The sequence below is a fragment of the Mirounga leonina genome, unplaced genomic scaffold (assembly GCF_011800145.1).
Source record: "Mirounga leonina isolate KUSES-001 unplaced genomic scaffold, KU_Mleo_1.0 Mir_153, whole genome shotgun sequence".
Lineage (NCBI taxonomy): Eukaryota > Metazoa > Chordata > Mammalia > Carnivora > Phocidae > Mirounga > Mirounga leonina.
The window spans coordinates 695,178-712,213 of record NW_023270387.1 but is presented as its reverse complement, the minus strand read 5'-3'; the positions used below and the strand labels follow the sequence as shown (position 1 = coordinate 712,213).

The following is a 17,036-nucleotide window of genomic DNA, read 5'->3' as shown; positions in this document are numbered from 1 at the left end:
GTCTGGCCCGAGGGCCTCTCCGCCGACCCTCGCCCTCCCGCGTGCGCCCCACCCACGCGAGGGGAGGCCCGCGCACGCGCACCGGGCGGCCCGTCGCCCGCCCGCCGCCCGAGGCCCCGAGGCCCCGCGCCCACGCGAGGGGAGGCCCGCGCCCGCGCACCCAGCGCCGTCACCCACCTGCCGCCCGAGGCCCCGCGCGCCCGCGCCTGGAGCCGGCCGTGTCCTCGGTGGCCCGGTCGCCCGGCTCTGCGGTGCGGGCGGAGGCCGGCGGGGCTTTTAGCGCCTCGGAGGCCGGCCCGCCCCCATCTGTGCGGCCCGCGGCGGCCGGTGCTTTCCTCGCAGGACGTGGGGGAACTCCGCGGCGGTAACCGCACGCACTTCCCCTAAGCCGCGGCCTGGCGAGCGCCCCCGGGGATTTCCGCGCCCCCGGGGCGCCACCGTGCCGGCCGCGGCCTTTCCGACGGCAGGGCCGCGGCCACGGGTCGGCGCGCCCGGCCTCCCGACCGCGCCGCGCCGCGAGCGGGCAGCCCGGGAAGGCGCGGGTGGAAACGCAGGGCCCTGCTCCCCGGCCTGGCTCTGCTGCGCGAAACACTGCGCGACCCGAGGAGCTCCTCGTACTGAAGCCCTTTTGTTTCACAGCTAGCGTGGACTCGGCTACGGAAGTAGGTTCCGCCTTCGGGCCTCTTGTGCCGCGTCGGAGTCTCCAGGAGGCGGTGTCCTCTCGTGGAAAGCCGGGGGCGCTGCACCTGCCACCTCGCCCTCCGCCGTCCCTGTCGGGCGGCCCTGGGAGCCTTACTCTGAGGACCCCCTGCCAGGGGGACGCAGGGACGGGGCCAGCTCACCTGTTTGTATAAAACCCGTAATACTCGTCAGGAATTCCTCCTCCTGCGCCAACGAAGCGGACGCCCATTCCATTCCGCACAGTCAGCAGGGGCGGGGACACCTTCAGGGTTGCGTGCATTGGGCTGCCCAGGGCGGTTAGGGACCCAGCTGGAGCTGTGCCAAAATGATCAAGTTTATCTGTCGTGTGGAAATTCCAATCCACTCCTGAGCCTGCTTAGTCCAAAACTTTATTAGACGTTTTCTGGAAACCTTCGTGTGGTCCTTACAGACTTTTGATCGTGTACCCATCAAAAGAATTTTGAAAAACTATATTCCTCTGCACATTTTTAACTTCACATTAAAACATAAAAGCTGTCCCAGCTGCAAAGCAACTGCAAAATGCAGACTAGGTATTTTAGAATAAAACTGATCCAGCACTCTCTTCAACGAATTCAGTGTGGAATATAAATATAGCCATTTGATGCCCACCATCACCACAATTAACACATCAGCTCATCTTTAATAATTGCAATTTTATATCATTGCCTTCTGTCCTTGAACAATCTACTTCCCCCACAGAATTTTATTTAATTTTAATTTTAATCCCAGTATAGTTAACAAACAGCATGGTATTAGTTTCAGGTGCCCCCACAGAATTTTAATGTACGTTTACTAGAGACATCTTTATACTCACTCATATTTCTGAAACAAATACATGCATAAGCTGAATTTATTTTTTTTCCTGTGACCATAAAGCTCTAAGTGTTAAAAATGTCTCCTTGATTGCATTATTGATACAACTTTCAGTACCTGTTACACAGTTAATCAAAACAATAAAGATCATAAATGTTGATAATTACTAAAGATAAAAGGTAAAATTCTACAAATGCAATCTTAATGGCTTCAGCTTATATTTGAAAAACCTGTTCAAATGTGTGTTTGTCGGTATTACCTATTACTAGAATATGATCGGCTCAACATAGGTACTGTTCGGTTTTTTCATCTCTAAAGATAAGTGTTGAAAACCTTCTCTACATAAATAAGTGTAGATTAGACCAGAAAAATGTTATTATGTCTATTTTTCACAATTTTTTGAACTTGTTTTATACCCCCAAAATCATTTAATGATCTTCAATCGAAATTTAATTAGTTATCAGTAGACAACTCAATTTTGTTGAAATCAGTGACTTGGAAACCACAGGCCTTTTTTTCCCGGGTAGAGTTGCCAGAGTTAGCAAGTTAAAATACAGGATATGGGGCACCCGGGTGGCTCAGGTGGTTAAGCGTCTGCCTTCAGCTCAGGTCGTGATCCCGGAGTCCCAGGATCAAGCCCCGAGCCCCGTGTTGGGCTCCCTGCTCAGTGGGGAGCCTGCTTCTCCCTCTGCCTCCACCCCGTTCACTTGTGCTCTCTCTCTCAAATAAATGAATAAAATATTTTAAAAATAAATAAAATACAGGACACCTGGTTAAATTTAAATTTGAGATAATTTTTTTGGTATAAGTTTGTCCCATGCTATACGCTATTCATTGATTATCTTATATTCAAATTTAACTGGATGTCTTACATTCTACCTGGCAGCTCTATGCACAGATTTTAGAGTAATTCATTTTCTCAGCACTAACACCAATTATTTCTAATTGTCCAGGAAGATTTTACACTGAGGGGCAATACACTATTTTAAAACCCAAGATGGGTGAGAGGTGAGCCTGTCCTTTTAAGAAGAGAGCACCTTTGTGAAAAGGTTGGTGTGAAGACAGGACAGGCCTGGCCTTGTTTTCAGGCTGATCAGTTTTAGGAAGAACTACATGTGGAAATTAAGGGTCAGGCTGTCAGTTCCCTTAGAACCATTTGAGTTCCCATTTGCCCATGGCTAAATCTTTGTGAGGACCTGGTAAGCCTGCCCAAGGGAGCACGTATCCCAATTTAAACACCAGAGCCTGGGGCACCTGTGTGGGTTGGTGAGGTAAGTGTCCAACTCTTGATCTCAGCTCAGGTCTTCATCTCAGGGTCGTGAGTTCAAGCCCTGCATTGGGTTCTGCACTGGATGTGGAGCCTACTCAAAAAAAAAAAAAAAGACCAGGGCCTGAGAAATCCTGAGGAGACTAGGATTCCCATGTGCCTCAAACTCAATGAGTTGAGACCAGACCCGCCAGGGCCTGGAGTAGATCACTATGTCTCCTCCACAACATTTCACGCAACTTTAACGGTTGATTTTTTTTTTTTTTTAAGATGTATTTACTTTAGAGTGTGTGAAGAGGGGGAGGGGCAGAGTGAGAGGGAGGGAGAGAATCCCAAGAAGACGCCCCGCTGAGTGCAAAGCCTGATGCGGGGCTTGATCTCACAACCCTGAGATCACGACCTGAGCCAAAACCCAGAGCCGGCGGCCCAACTGACTGAGCCACCCAGGCACCGAATTGTTAATTTTTTACAAGAATTGTTCTTCCTATAACAGTTCTAAGTTGCATATGAGCAAGGACTTCGTTCTTGTATTTTGTTCACATTATTCTAGCATCGTAGGTGTTCAATAAATCTCGGTTGACTGACAAAAACAGAGTCAGTCTATCCTCCTGGGCCTTCTGCATTCTAAACCTGCACCCAATTTGTTAATATTGTAACTTACTTTATATTTTCCCTCTAACCCTGAATATCCCAAATATTTTATATAAAAACTCCATTTTTCCTTCCAGCACCCACATATGACCTATTCTCCAATACTCTTTTAGACACAGAAGTAAGCAAAGAAATTCTTGAGGACAGTGACAAGATAGACATATGGGGCCATTTCTATCCAGTTTACCAGCTTTCCTCCGCTGTCCGCGTGTAAGCAAGGGGTGAGAAGTGTGCTCACCCCATTCCTGGTTTGGAAACTTGGTAACTCTCACCTCTGGTGTGTTCTCAATATCCTATTATTAAATAATCAATTTTAAAATATTTTTTTTCCCTTGAGGGTAATCAGGATGAACAAATACTCTTTCTCTGGAAGGAGTTTCACAGGGTGGAAAGTCTGTAACAACTTCAGTCCCAGCCTAAAGCCATTTCACTGTAAGTTCTTACATGTTTAGCTAAAGAGAGAGATTCTGCGCAGGACTCTAGAACTGAAAGCAAAAGTGAAATCGAACAAAGGGGACATGCTGTTCTGATGAAAGTCATCGTGAGTGCCGGGGATTTCCTGGTCTGTTGGCAACTGTGTAACTTGCAAATAAAACAATGGGATCAGCCTTGAACAAGTGCTAATGAAGAAATTCACAAGGATGTCTCTTGTAACAGAGACCAATCTGTTCTCAAAGTGCAGCTTGCCCTTCTAAGTGGTGGCTTACTTGTGATTTCTTTGTCCTGAGAGTACTTCACGGACATCAGTGACATAGTTCCAAGTCACCCAGATAGAGATAAAGAACATTTTCCATCACCCCAGAAATTCCTTCATGCCTCTTTCCAGTGAACGCGTATCTAGACACCCCACCCCCGGCCTCAAGCACTACTCTGACTGGGATCACGGTGGCTTCAGGCTGTCTTCTCAGACCTCACATAAACAGAATCGTGCGGCTTCTTTCATTCACCATGTTTGTACTTTGATCCACGTGAGCATGTATCAGTAGCTGGCTGTCCTCACTGACAAGTAGTATCCCACTGGATGAATATTCCCTAATTTGTTTATTCGTTCTCCTGCTGATGGACGTTGGGTTACCTCCTGTTTGACCCTTTATGAAGAGTGAAGCTAGGAATGTTTTGGTTCAAGTCTTTTTTGTGAATCTCTGGATTCCTTTCTGTTTTATAAGTACCTGGACAAGGAATTGCCATAGGTAGGTGTATATTTATTTTTATGAGGAATTGCCAAAACTTTGACAAAGCGTTTGCAGCATTTTACACTCCCACCAGCAATATATGAGAATTCTCGTTGCTGAACACCCCTCCTAAGACTTAGTATTGTCACTTTCTAAATTTGACCTCTTCTCTTGAGTATGTATTGGTATCTCATTACGCTTCCAATTTTTATTTCCTGGTAACTAATGATGTTGAATACATTTCCATATGCCCCTTCTTGACTTAGATACCAACCTCTCTGAGGTGACTGTTCAAATCTTCTAGTTTCAAACCGAATAGATTGACTTATTATTTTTTAAGATTTATTTATCTTAGAGAGAGAGGTAGAGAGGGTGCGCGTGCTCATGGAAGCAGGAGGAGGGGCAGAGGGAGAGAGAGAGAGAGAGAGAGAGAACCCCAAGCAGCCTCCACACCCAGCATGGAGCCCAACACAGGGCTCAATCTCACAACCCTGAGATCATGACCTGAGCCGAAATCAAGAGTTGCATGCTTAACCCACTGAGCCACCCAGGTACCCCCAATTTTTTATTATTGATTTAAGGGAGTTCTTTACATATTCTGGATATTAGTCCTCTGTTATGTACACTGACTATTTTCTCCAAGTTGGTGGCTTGCCTTTTGCCTTTACTTTTTTTTTTTTAATAATTTTATTTATTTATTTATTTATTTTTTAAAGATTTATTTATTTATTTATTTGAGAGAGAGAGAATGAGAGACAGAGAGCATGAGAAGGAGGAAGGTCAGAGGGAGAAGCAGACTCCCTGCTGAGCAGGGAGCCCGATGCGGGACTCGATCCCGGGACTCCAGGATCATGACCTGAGCCGAAGGCAGTCGCTTAACCAACTGAGCCACCCAGGCGCCCTTGCCTTTACTTTTTAATGAGTAGAATATATTAATTCTGATGGAGCCTAAGTTAACAATATTTTCTTTTATGTAGAGTGCATTTTATATCGCATTTAAGAAATCTTTACCTACCTCAAGGTCATAAAGATTTTCTTCTATGGTTTCTCTTAGAAGCTGTGATATTAGCTTTTGCACTTAGGACTATGATTCATCTCAGATTAATTTTTGCATATGGTGTGAGTTGAGGGCCAAGGTTCATTTTTTTTTCTAAACATTGTTCCAACATAATTTATTGAAAAGTTCCCTTCCCCACTGAATTGCTTTACTATGTCTTTGTCAAAAATCAATTGAACTTATATGTGGAGGTTTCTTTTTGAACTCTATTCTGTTCTGTTAATCTATTTCTCTATCCTTATGACAATACCATACTGTATAAATCACTGTATCTTTAAAGCAAGCATTGATTTCAAATAGCATTATTTGAACTCTGTTTTTCTTCAAAATTGTCCTGGTTGAGTCCTTTAAATTTTCATATAATTTTTAGAATTGTGAATATCTTTTTAAAAGTTGCTGGGAGTTTGATTAGCATTATGTTCAATCTATTGATCAATTTTAGAAGTACTGACATTTCATTGTTACTGAGTCTTCTAATCCACGAGCAAAGTATAGCCATCTATCTGCCTTCTTTAATTTCCTTCTTTTCAGTACATAGATCTTATCTTTTATTACATTTATTGCTAAGTATTTCATATTTTTATGCTACTGTAAATACTATTTTTTTAATTTAGATTTTCAGTTGATAATAGTATTTTTAAATTGTGTGTTCAGTTATTTGTTGTTAGTAGGTGGAAATTAAATCAATTTTAGTGTAAAGATCTTTTATCCTGCTACCTTGCTAAATTCACTTACTGTAGTCATTTGTTAGATTGTTCTGGGTTTTCTTTAGCAAACTACCACATCATCAATAGATCTAAACAACCGTATTTCTTCCTTTCTTATTTTCTTCCTTTTATTTTTTTTCTTGCTTTATGGTACAAGTCGGGACCTCTAGTACAATGATGAAGAAACTTGATTAGCGCCTACCTCCTTGACTTATTCTTGACCTCAGGGAAAAAATGATGTTAGTTATAGATTTCTCATAGGTATTCTTTATCAGATTGAGGAGGTTTCTTAACGTTCTTACTTTACTGACAGCTTTTTTTAAATCAAAAATGGGAGCTATATCCTGCTCAGCAGGGGAATCTGTTTCTCCCTCTGCCTCTCCTGCTCCCCTGCTTGTGCTCTCTCTCTCTGTGTCAAATAAATAAATAAAATCTTAAAACAAAAATGGAAGCGGGGCGCTGGGTGGCTCAGTCGTTAAGTGTCTGCCTTCGGCTCAGGTCATGATCCCAGCGTCCTGGGATCGAGGCCCGCATCGGGCTCCCTGCTTCTCCCTCTCCCTCTCCCCCTGCTTGTGTTCCCTCTCTCGCTGTGTCTCTGTCAAATAAATAAATAAAATCTTAAAAAAAAAAATACCTTCACTAAAAAAAAAAATCCTTTACTGTCATTAATTACCATGTTCAATCTTCTTGAATGTATGAAATACTAAAATAATAACTGTTTTAATGTCTTTGTCTACTAATTCAATTATTTTTCAGGAGACTCTCTGAGAATCTCTGGAATTCTCTCCCTCTCCGTGGCTCTCTCCCTTCTCAGCATTGTGTCCTAAAAATCTCTCTGTGTCTCTGTCAAATAAATAAATAAAATCTTAAAAAAAAAATGGGAGGTATATCTATAAGCTGATCATACGGTTTTTCTGTTTATTCTGTTAATATGGAGAATTGCATTGATTAATTTATGAGTATTAAACCAATCCTGAATTTCTAGGATAAACTTCACTTGCTCATGATATCATGTCCTTATTATATATTGCTGATTTAATTTTCTAATACTGTGCTCAGGATTTTTCTTGGGGGGGAGGGGCAGAGAGAGAATCCCAAGCAGGCTCCATGCTCAGCACGTAGCCCAATGCAGAGCTCGATCTCACGACCCTGAGATCATGAGCTGAGCTGAAATCAAGAGTTGGACGCTTAACCCACTGAGCCACCCAGGCGCCCCTGTGTTCAGGTTTTGGTTTTTTTTTTTTGTAATCTCTACACCCAATGTGGGCTTGAACTCACAACCCCAAGATCAAGAGTTGTATACTCTATGGACCCAACCAGCCAGCCACCCCTTTGTTTAGGATTTGTGAGTTGAGGGTGGAGAAGGAGAGAAATAAGGGGGGAAATGGAAATGGGACAGTTAAGATTCCAGGAGAACATGGAACATCACTAGAACAAACTACTGAAATCTGGTAGAGAAGCTAAGAACTCATTAAAAGTCAACAGTTTATACTAAACATGCTCGCGATGTTGCTGAGCAGAAAGAGCGACAGGACAGATCACACCAACGACATTCGGTCCCATAAAGTCGGTTTTCCTGGCAGAATTTTAGAGCCACGGCACCTACAGGAGTGGCTCCAGACTCGCATCTGCCAGGGCAGTTCTCCGGAGTCGGGCAGGCGGGGAGCAGCTCCTGGCCTCGCCAGCTTGGGTTTCTGGGCACAGAGAGAGAAAGCAGGCTAACTCCCGACGGGAGGCTAGAGAACACCAGGCGTCTGCCTGTAGGACCGGACCAGTCCCTACAGGAGCCAAACAGCTCACAGGAGACAGCGTTGGGACTGACGGGCCCTGGGCTGGTGAGGACAGAACTCTCCGACGAGGGAAGCTTGTTTAGAGCAAAAGAACGGGTCAAAGATGATGATGACGGAGTGAAGTCGCGGGAGAGGGCGCATATCCAGACAGCTGCCTGTCCACGGGAGGGCTCTGGTGCGGACGGTTTCCCCATTCTCAAAGCTTCCCAGCCGCCCTTGACTGCGTAGCTTTCAGTGTCTGAGATCCAGAAGCTTTAAAAGCTGAAGTGATCGATTCCAGATGCCTCATTCTACCATTTTCCCCACCGATGAGAGGTAGAAAGAGGCACCTAGGGAATGCCAGGATTCTCGGGGCCACGTCTGCTCTGTCGCTCAGGGGCTGTTGGGCCCCAGCCCTTCTCTGAGCGGCACCAGGCAAGGCCAGAGACGTGTTTAGTACGGAAGCTCAGGAGACACTGCCTCGCAGGCTTATGTACCTCGGTCCTGGCCCTGAGCAATGCAAGCTGTGCATGGATATCCTTCCCAAATGGGGAGCAAGAGAAACAAGAGAGTTGTTGTTGGAACAGTCTTGCAACCTCTGCCCTGAACAGGCATAAAATCTTCTCCAAACAAAAAATCCTAAACTGTCTAGGAAATTGGAGGCATCCTTGGCTTGGTAAGCCAGGGGCTTGAGGTATCCGGAGTTAGCTGCAGCAGAGGTCCTGGCCCAGCCGCACAACTCTGTAGCCAGGGAGCCTGGCTTGGCACTCAGCTTTCCCCTTCCTAGCGGGATGCCCCCCCCAGAGCCCCTTTCCCTCCCTGTGCACCCGACTCCCACTAACAGCTTGCACCTGTGGCCTACTCTGGAGCATGACCCTTGGTGGATGTGAGTCTGAGACCACTCCCACACTGCTACCATTGCCCTCCCTGCTCTTCCCCCTGCAGACCCCGTGAGGCTGGACCCCTTCCGTGCTCGGCTCTTTCTCCCTGCTGGATCCTGCCGCCCCCCTTTGCCACAGGCTCTCCTGAACAGCGCTACGCTCTCAATAGATCACGTGGTCCTGAGTCCCTGCGCTAGCTTCTTTGAGAGAGAGAGCCCGGCAGACTGGTGCCTGCAGCAAGTTGCCCGATCTGCACCCGCCCCTATCTCAGCTGTAAAATGGGTGCACACCTCGTAGAGTGTTGTCAGGATTCCCTGAGCTGATGCTCGTGGGGTACTTAGGAGTGCCGGGCACACAGAAAGAGCTCAGCCACTTACATAAATAAGAGTTAGCACTTATTACGAGAGGTCGGTGCCATCGGATGTGAAGATACAGCAGTTCTTTATAATAATTTTCAGAATGCCGGATTAGTACAGCTGTTCTAGGAATGATGCTTCTCAGGCTAAGTTAGCGTCCTACTTTTACCATGAGCCGCAAGGAACGTGGTAAGTAGCGTCCAGGTTTCAGAGTACCTGCCACCACACCTGCGACAGGCAAACTCACAGCGTGATCCGTACTACGAAGAGGAAATGCACACTCCATGTCCCTCCCCCACGTCTGTCAGCAAAGCAACAATTAAATAAACCACGTTTGGACCACAGAACATCATACAGCTGTTAAAAAATAAGAGTATGTTCCCTGACAGAAGCAACTTTAAATTCTTTCTGGAGGAATGCACCCTCAAAACGGGTCTCAAAAACCCACTGATAGCGCCCCAGTGAACATGAGCTTCCGGGTAAGGGTCACAAGACATCCAGAATCATCAAATATAAAAGAAGTACATCTAATATGCTTCTAGAAATAAAAGAGAGAATTGAATAAAACAAGACCAAATCAGAGAAGGAAACAAACCATGAGAGACTCTTAACTCCAGGGAACAGACTGAGGGCTGCTGGGGAGGAGCGGGATAAGGGGTGGGGTAGCTGGGGTACGGGCATGAAGGAGGGCGCGTGATCTGATGAGCACTGGGCGTGATACGCAACTGATGAATCACTGACTTCTACCTCTGAAACCAATAATATACTATATGTTAATTAATTGAATTTAAAATAAAATTAAATTTAAAAAAAGAAATAAAAGAGGGAATTGAAAACATGGGTAAGGAGCAATAGATTATAAAAAATAAACAGGCAGATTTGCAAAAGGACAGAACTTCCAGAAACTGAAAAATAATCACTGAAATTAAAACCTTACTGAGATAATTAAACTGCTAATGAAGAGATAGCGAGATAATTAATGATCTTGATCCACAACCTACAGAGAGTGCTAGACCACAGCATGGAGAGATGAAGAAACGGGGAAAACAGAAACATCCGATACGGAGGATTTGTCTAATTCCAGACCCAGAATGAGATAATAAAGAGACAGGGGGAAATCCAATATAAAGAAGTAGTGGCTGAGACCTTCCCAGAAATTGTGAAAGACTGAGACTCAGTAATTTAAGGTGGCAGCTGCTCCATTAAGCCACAATCAAACCGAAACCACCAGTGAATATTCAAGAACAGAGAGGTTCTCAGACATTATTGGAAAGTCCTTTACAACTACCAATAAGAGCTTTGATTTCTTAGGACTATTCTCAGAGATAACTTTGCGGCTCACCTTGCTGGTAAAAGTCATCTCTCATTAGGCAGAGGAAGTGGTAAGATCTGACCCTCATTGTCACCAACGTGGAAGAAACGGATGATGAAGTAAAAAACAAAAGGACCTTGAAAGAAGAGAGCAACGCTATTGTTTATTTTAATATGGCTATTGTAGACTGCATTCTCTGCAAACAGACCCTCAGATGGAGACTGTGTGCGGGGGGTTATGGTTCCTCACGAGCCCCGCAGAGCGCCTCCCCCGAGCGCCACCAGCGGGTAGCACCCCCACCTCCCACAGCTGGGGCAGCGAGTGACCGCACTGGAGGTGGATCTGGACAGCGCGACAGGGTCACCGCAATGGCCCGGGGGCAGAACGCTTGCTGCAATCACACATCGACCCTCGACTTGAGGAACATGCACTCCAGAAAGGTTAAAGGATCCAGAAAAAACTGTAACAACAAGAGATCAGTAGCTGGCGGAGCATTCATCTGCTCAAGAAATATTTAAGCCAGACTTACTGTTGTCAAACTTGGCGCAAAGGACGGAAGAAAGAGTGAAGAATAATAGACAGTTGTGACTAGTGGTGGGCTGAGGCCGCCGCTGCCTGCTGGCGAGGGTCAATCCTAAGTATTTCCTCCCAACTCCCAGTGATGTCCAGTCGGTAGCTTGAAATGGGCCTCAGTGGAAGTATTGACACCGTGGAAATTGGATAAAGCTACAAAACAGAGCTTTTTACCCCAAAGAGCCAATTGTTAAACATCCATTAGCACAATACCGCACCTCACTTCTGAGTTGATAATGCCACAGAATGTAAAGGTGAAAACTGTCCACTTGCCTCTGGTTACACACACCTGTGTATGTATGAAAGGTGGGTTACAGACACTCCTAGACTGTTTGGGACAAGAGCCTCAGACTCACACTGTCCAACGGAAATATGTGAGCCACATATATACTTTAAAATTTTCTAGTAGCCATATTTTTTAAAAAGTAAAAAGAGTGAAACTGTCATTATATATTTTATTTAACCTAATATATCCAGATGATTACCATTTCAACATGTAATACAAAAATATTTTGTTTTTTAATACATTTTCAAGATCCATATGTATTTTATGCTTAATGGCACATCTCAATTCAGATGTTAAATTTAGGAGTTAGTAAGATGGTGGAATAGAAGGACCCTAGACTCACCTCATCCCACGAACACAACTAGATAACTACCAAATCATCCTAAATACCCCAGAAATCGACCTGAAGACTGACAGAACAAACTCCACCACTAAAGAGAGAGAAGAGGCTACATCAAAGAAAGTAGGAAGTGCGGAGGCACAGTTTGGGGAAGAAAGGGACTGTGGCCACCATAATAGGGAGGGAGCCGGGGTCACAGAGAAGAGTAAGACGGACTAGCACACAGGGGAGCACATGGGAAAATGAGTCCCCAAAGCCATCTGCTGGGAAAAAGAGAGGGGCTGATTTTTGTGAGTTCTTGCAACCAGTGGGGCTTCAAGCCTGGAGTTCTGAAAGTCAGCAGGCTGGGCTTGGGGAGAGCCCGGAGGGCACTACGCTACTCCTGGAGAGAAGACAGTGCAAACAGCCTGCAGACATACAGTCTGGAAACGGCGATCTGAAGAGTGCCTGGGGCACACAGTAAGGAGGTTATGTGCTCATCTCCGAGTGTCCCAGAGAGACAGTGTTCATACAGAGACCCCTGTATAAACCAACTGACCAACCCCCACACTCCAATGGAACCACTCCACCCAGTCACCCTTGCCTCAGTCCCAGCGCAGCAGCCCCTCCCCCAAGACTGGCCCAAACCCTTGCTCACACCAGGTCTCCCAACCTGGGAGTTTCCCTGGGCTTCTGCTCCCTCCAGTGGTGATGGCAACAGGCCTCTTCCACAAGAGACCAGAGCATACTTAGTTAAAACTTGCCACATTCAGGATCAAGGACCAGACACTGCCCACAACAGGTAAACAGCCCCTGCAGACGACTGGCCTGATGGATAAAGCAGGCAGGACACAACAGCAGCTCACATGCAGCACACCCCGGAGACACTCCTGGAAGGGCCAGACCCTAGGGAACAGGGGACACTACACAGCAGGGCACTACAGGGCCTCTTCTTCATAAGGTCATTACCCTCAAGTGCAGAAGACAGCTCACTTTCCTAACACAGAGAAATAGAAACAGAGAGGCAGACAAAATGAGAAAACAGAGAAATTTATGAAATGAAAGACAAGGTCACAGCCAGAGATCTACGTAAAACAGATATAAATAACACGCCTGATAGGAGAATTTAAGTAATAATCATAAGGATACTCACTGGACTTGAGAAAAGGGTGGAAGACCTAAGTGAGACCCATAACATAGAGATAAGGAATAACATAGCAGAGATACAGGGCTCAATAAACGAAAGGAGAAACACTCTTGATGGAATGAAGGAATGACGGAATGAACATCAGGCTGGAAGAAGCAGAGGAACGAACTCATGACTGAGAAGAAAGAGTAATGGAAAGTTATCAAGCTGAACAAAAGACAGAAAAAAGAATTAAGCAAAACGAGCATAGACATAGGGAACTCAGTGACTCCATCAAATGTAATAATATTTGTATAACCTGAGTCCCAGAAGGAGAAAAGAAAAGGGGGCAGAAAATTTATGTGAAGAAATAATAGCAGAAAACTTCCCTAATCTGGGGAAGGAAACAGAAATCCAGATCCAGGAGGCACAGAGAACCCCCAACAAAATGAACAAAAGCAGATTCACATGAAGACATAATGTAATTAAAATGGCAAAAAGTAGTGATAAAGAAAAAATTTCAAAAGCAGCAAGACAAAAGAAGACACTTACATACAAGGGAAACCCCATTAGGCTAGCAGGGGATTTTTCAGCAGAAACTTGGCAGGCCAGAAGAGAGTGGCATGAGATATTCACAGTGCTGAATGGGAAAAAGCTGCAGCCAAGAATACTCTATCCAGCAAGGCTGTCATTCAGAAGAGAAGGAGAGATAAACAGTCTCCCAGATGCAAAATTTACATCAAAATACTTGAACTCTATTAGATTTCAAAAAAATTCATAGTTGAAAAAGTAGAATCACATACCCAAGTTGTTCCAAACATACTTAAAATTTTCAAATAACTAAACCAAATATGAAGTTTATTTTCTTTTAATATTTGCATTCACATTGACAAAACTTACTCATCTTTTCTAAAAATTGATTTGACTTTGAGGGAAAAGCATATCCAGTGGTCACCACACTTTGCAGTTCAGTCTGGGAGTGTATAGCACCAACACCAAACAAGGAATTGCATTCTCTGCAATCATGGACCCTATAAGATTTGGATATGTTCTTCATATTTGAGTGAATTTATAGTGGGTTCAGCAGTATGCTACAGTTTTTAGGATTATATAAGAAAACTGGCAAATTGGTATTTTTTGGATTGTTTAGTGTGAGAAAACAACATTGCTACATATGCTAAAAGACGGCAGACTTGTACAACATGTCACATTAGCTCCCACTTCAGAAGAACTAAGCATTGCTGGAGTGACTGTTACAGCTTTCAATCTGGGTGGACAGGTCAAGTTGGAAGAGTGTGGGATGACCTTCCTGCCACAAGGTGGAAGGATAGTGCAGACCATGAAAGGCTGTTAGAATCAAAAGAATTTCTGGGTGCCTGGGTGGCTCAGTCATTAAGCGTCTGCCTTCAGCTCAGGTCATGATCCCAGGGTCCTGGGATCGAGCCCCGCATTGGGCTCCCTGCTCCGCGGGAAGCCTGCTTCTCCCTCTCCCACTCCCCCTGCTTGTGTTCCCTCTCTCGCTGTGTCTCTCTCTGTCAAATAAATAAATAAAATTTTTAAAAAAGAATTTGATTCACTAATGATAGACGAAACCATTGCTAATGTGCCTACAGGGATTCTCGGGAATGAGATCGACAGACATGAAGCCGTCAGTGAAGACAGGTTACGGGAGATGTTTGGTTTATATGCTCAGACAACAGGCAAGGGCAGTGTATCTCAGAAAGAACTGAATGCCCAATCCTTACAAGTTTTTGTGTGCAGTGTGCTCAAAAGACAAGGTTACAGAGAAGGTTTCCACTGGATGGCATGGTACCTTGGTTAACACTAAGCTACCTTAGTTCCAGGTCCAGCCATCTGGGTCTACTCAGAGGTTTGATCTCGTACCATGGACAACTTGAATTCCATAGATTTTTGTTGGTGACAAAACATGTTTTATAGATTACTAACATTATATCAAACTTGTGAGAATTGAAAACTGATTCAAGTAAGTTTGAATATCATAATGTTAGCTTTCTGATTCCATGAAAATAGTTTTTACGGTTTATAACCTGACATTACCCCACCACCATTTATAAAGAGCAACTTTCCAGCAGTACATTTGAAACACTTTTAACAAACAAAACTATAAACTATATTTAAAAGCTCATGTTAAAATTTGTATGCACTCTCTTCAAACTAGTTTTTAAATTTTATTTATTTATTTATTTTTTTAAAAGATTTTATTTATTTATTTGAGAGAGAGAATGAGAGACAGAGAGCACGAGAGGGAAGAGGGTCAGAGGGAGAAGCAGACCCCCCGCCGAGCAGGGAGCCCAATGCGGGACTCGATCCTGGGACTCCAGGTTCATGACCTGAGCCGAAGGCAGTCGCTTAACCAACTGAGCCACCCAGGCGCCCCCTAGTTTTTAAATTTTAGATTATATGTACACCTATCTTAAGTATACAGTTAATAATTAGTTTGATTGAGGGTGGTGCAGTCGGTTAAGCCTCTGACTCCTGGTTTTGGCTCAGGTCCTGATCTCAGGGTTGTGAGATCAAGGCCCGAGTCGGGCTCTGCACTCAGTGGGAAGTCTGCTTGAGATTCTCTCTCTCCCTCTCCCTCTGCCCTCTCCCGTGCACGTGCATGCTCTGTCTCTCTAAAATAAATACATCTTTAAATAACAATAATAATTTGATTGATGATTGCACAATGCCTTACAGTTCTCAAAAATATTTTTTCTTATGCAAATGACATGCAGTAAAACAAACTCTCACGTTTGGCACCCTTAAAAGAAAAAGGATATCAATTTCAAAACTATGTCTGTCACAGTTTAGTAAATTCACTCATGTGACAGTTCATTGCATACAATGAAAAGCAATTCCATATTGGTGCAAGGGTATGAACTTCCACTTAAAAGATGAATAAATTCTAAGGATCTGATGTGCAGTGTGGGATCACAGTTAACAATATTGTATTGATGGGGCGCCTCGGTGGCTCAGTTGTTTGAGCTCCTGACTCTTGATTCTGCTGGCTCAGGTCATGATCCCAGGGTCATGAGATCAAGCCCTGCTTTGGGCTCCATGCTCAGCACGGAGTCTGTTTATCCCTCTCCTTCTGCTCCTCCCCCAGCTCACGCTCTCTCTCTCTCTCTCAAATAAATAAAATCTTTAAAAAAAAAAAAAAGCAATACTGTATCATATGCTTGCAAGTCACTAAGAGAGTAGATCTTAAATGTTCTCAACACCTACCACCCCCCAAAAAAGGAAGTGAGTGAAGGGATGGATGTGTTAACTAACCTTATTGTACACAATCGTCATGTTGTACACCTTAAACTTACACAATATTATATGTCAAGTATATCTCAATAAAGCTGGGGGTAAAACAAAAGAAAAGCAACTCTAACTTTAGTATTAGTAAGTGTTTACTTTTTTTAAGTAGGCTCCACACCCAGTGTGGAGGCCAATGCGGGGCTTCAACTCACGACCCCGAGATCAAGACCTGAGCTGAGATCAAGAGTCAAGATGCTTAACCAACTGGGCCACCCAGACGCCCCTTTATAGTTTTTTTTTTTTTTTTCAGCCAATTACATAACCCTGTTGATTATGGTTAAAATATTCTACATATTAGTTCATGTTAGAAAAACGTGTAAAGCCATTATTGACTTGTATTATGAAAAATTTCAGTACCTATGTTAATTCTCATACCTACGGAGCTAGGTTCCAATTAAGCTTTTCTGTTGCTTGGAGCTTCAAGGTTTGCTCACTCAAATGCAGTGTGAGATGAGTGAGAACACAGAAATCATGTCGCCAACTTTTGTCTTTGATAACTGAAAATTCAGCAAACATTCTTTTGTTTCAAGAAAGTCTTGGGGGCGCCTGGGTGGCTCAGTCATTAAGCATCTGCCTTCGGCTCAGCTCAGGTCATGATCCCAGGGTCCTGGGATCGAGCCCCGCATTGGGCTCCCTGCTCCGCGGGAAGCCTGCTTCTCCCTCTCCCACTCCCCCTGCTTGTGTTCCCTCTCTCGCTGTGTCTCTCTCTGTCAAATAAATAAATAAAATCTTTAAA

The 17,036-nt window shown here is 44.4% G+C and overlaps 1 protein-coding gene and 1 pseudogene across 2 annotated transcripts in view; one reads left to right on the top strand and one right to left on the bottom strand.

Moving 5' to 3' along the window:
- The window catches only part of BIRC3 (baculoviral IAP repeat containing 3), a 53,768-nt gene that overhangs the window by 17,926 nt on the left and 18,806 nt on the right, over positions 1 to 17,036 (bottom strand). For both annotated transcript variants that reach the window (XM_035008793.1, XM_035008795.1), the window contains exon 7: positions 178 to 996. The gene's annotated coding sequence lies outside the window, so the exon portion shown is untranslated. The remainder of the gene's footprint in view (positions 1 to 177; positions 997 to 17,036) is intronic.
- On the top strand, positions 14,038 to 15,084 carry LOC118013145 (annotated as a pseudogene).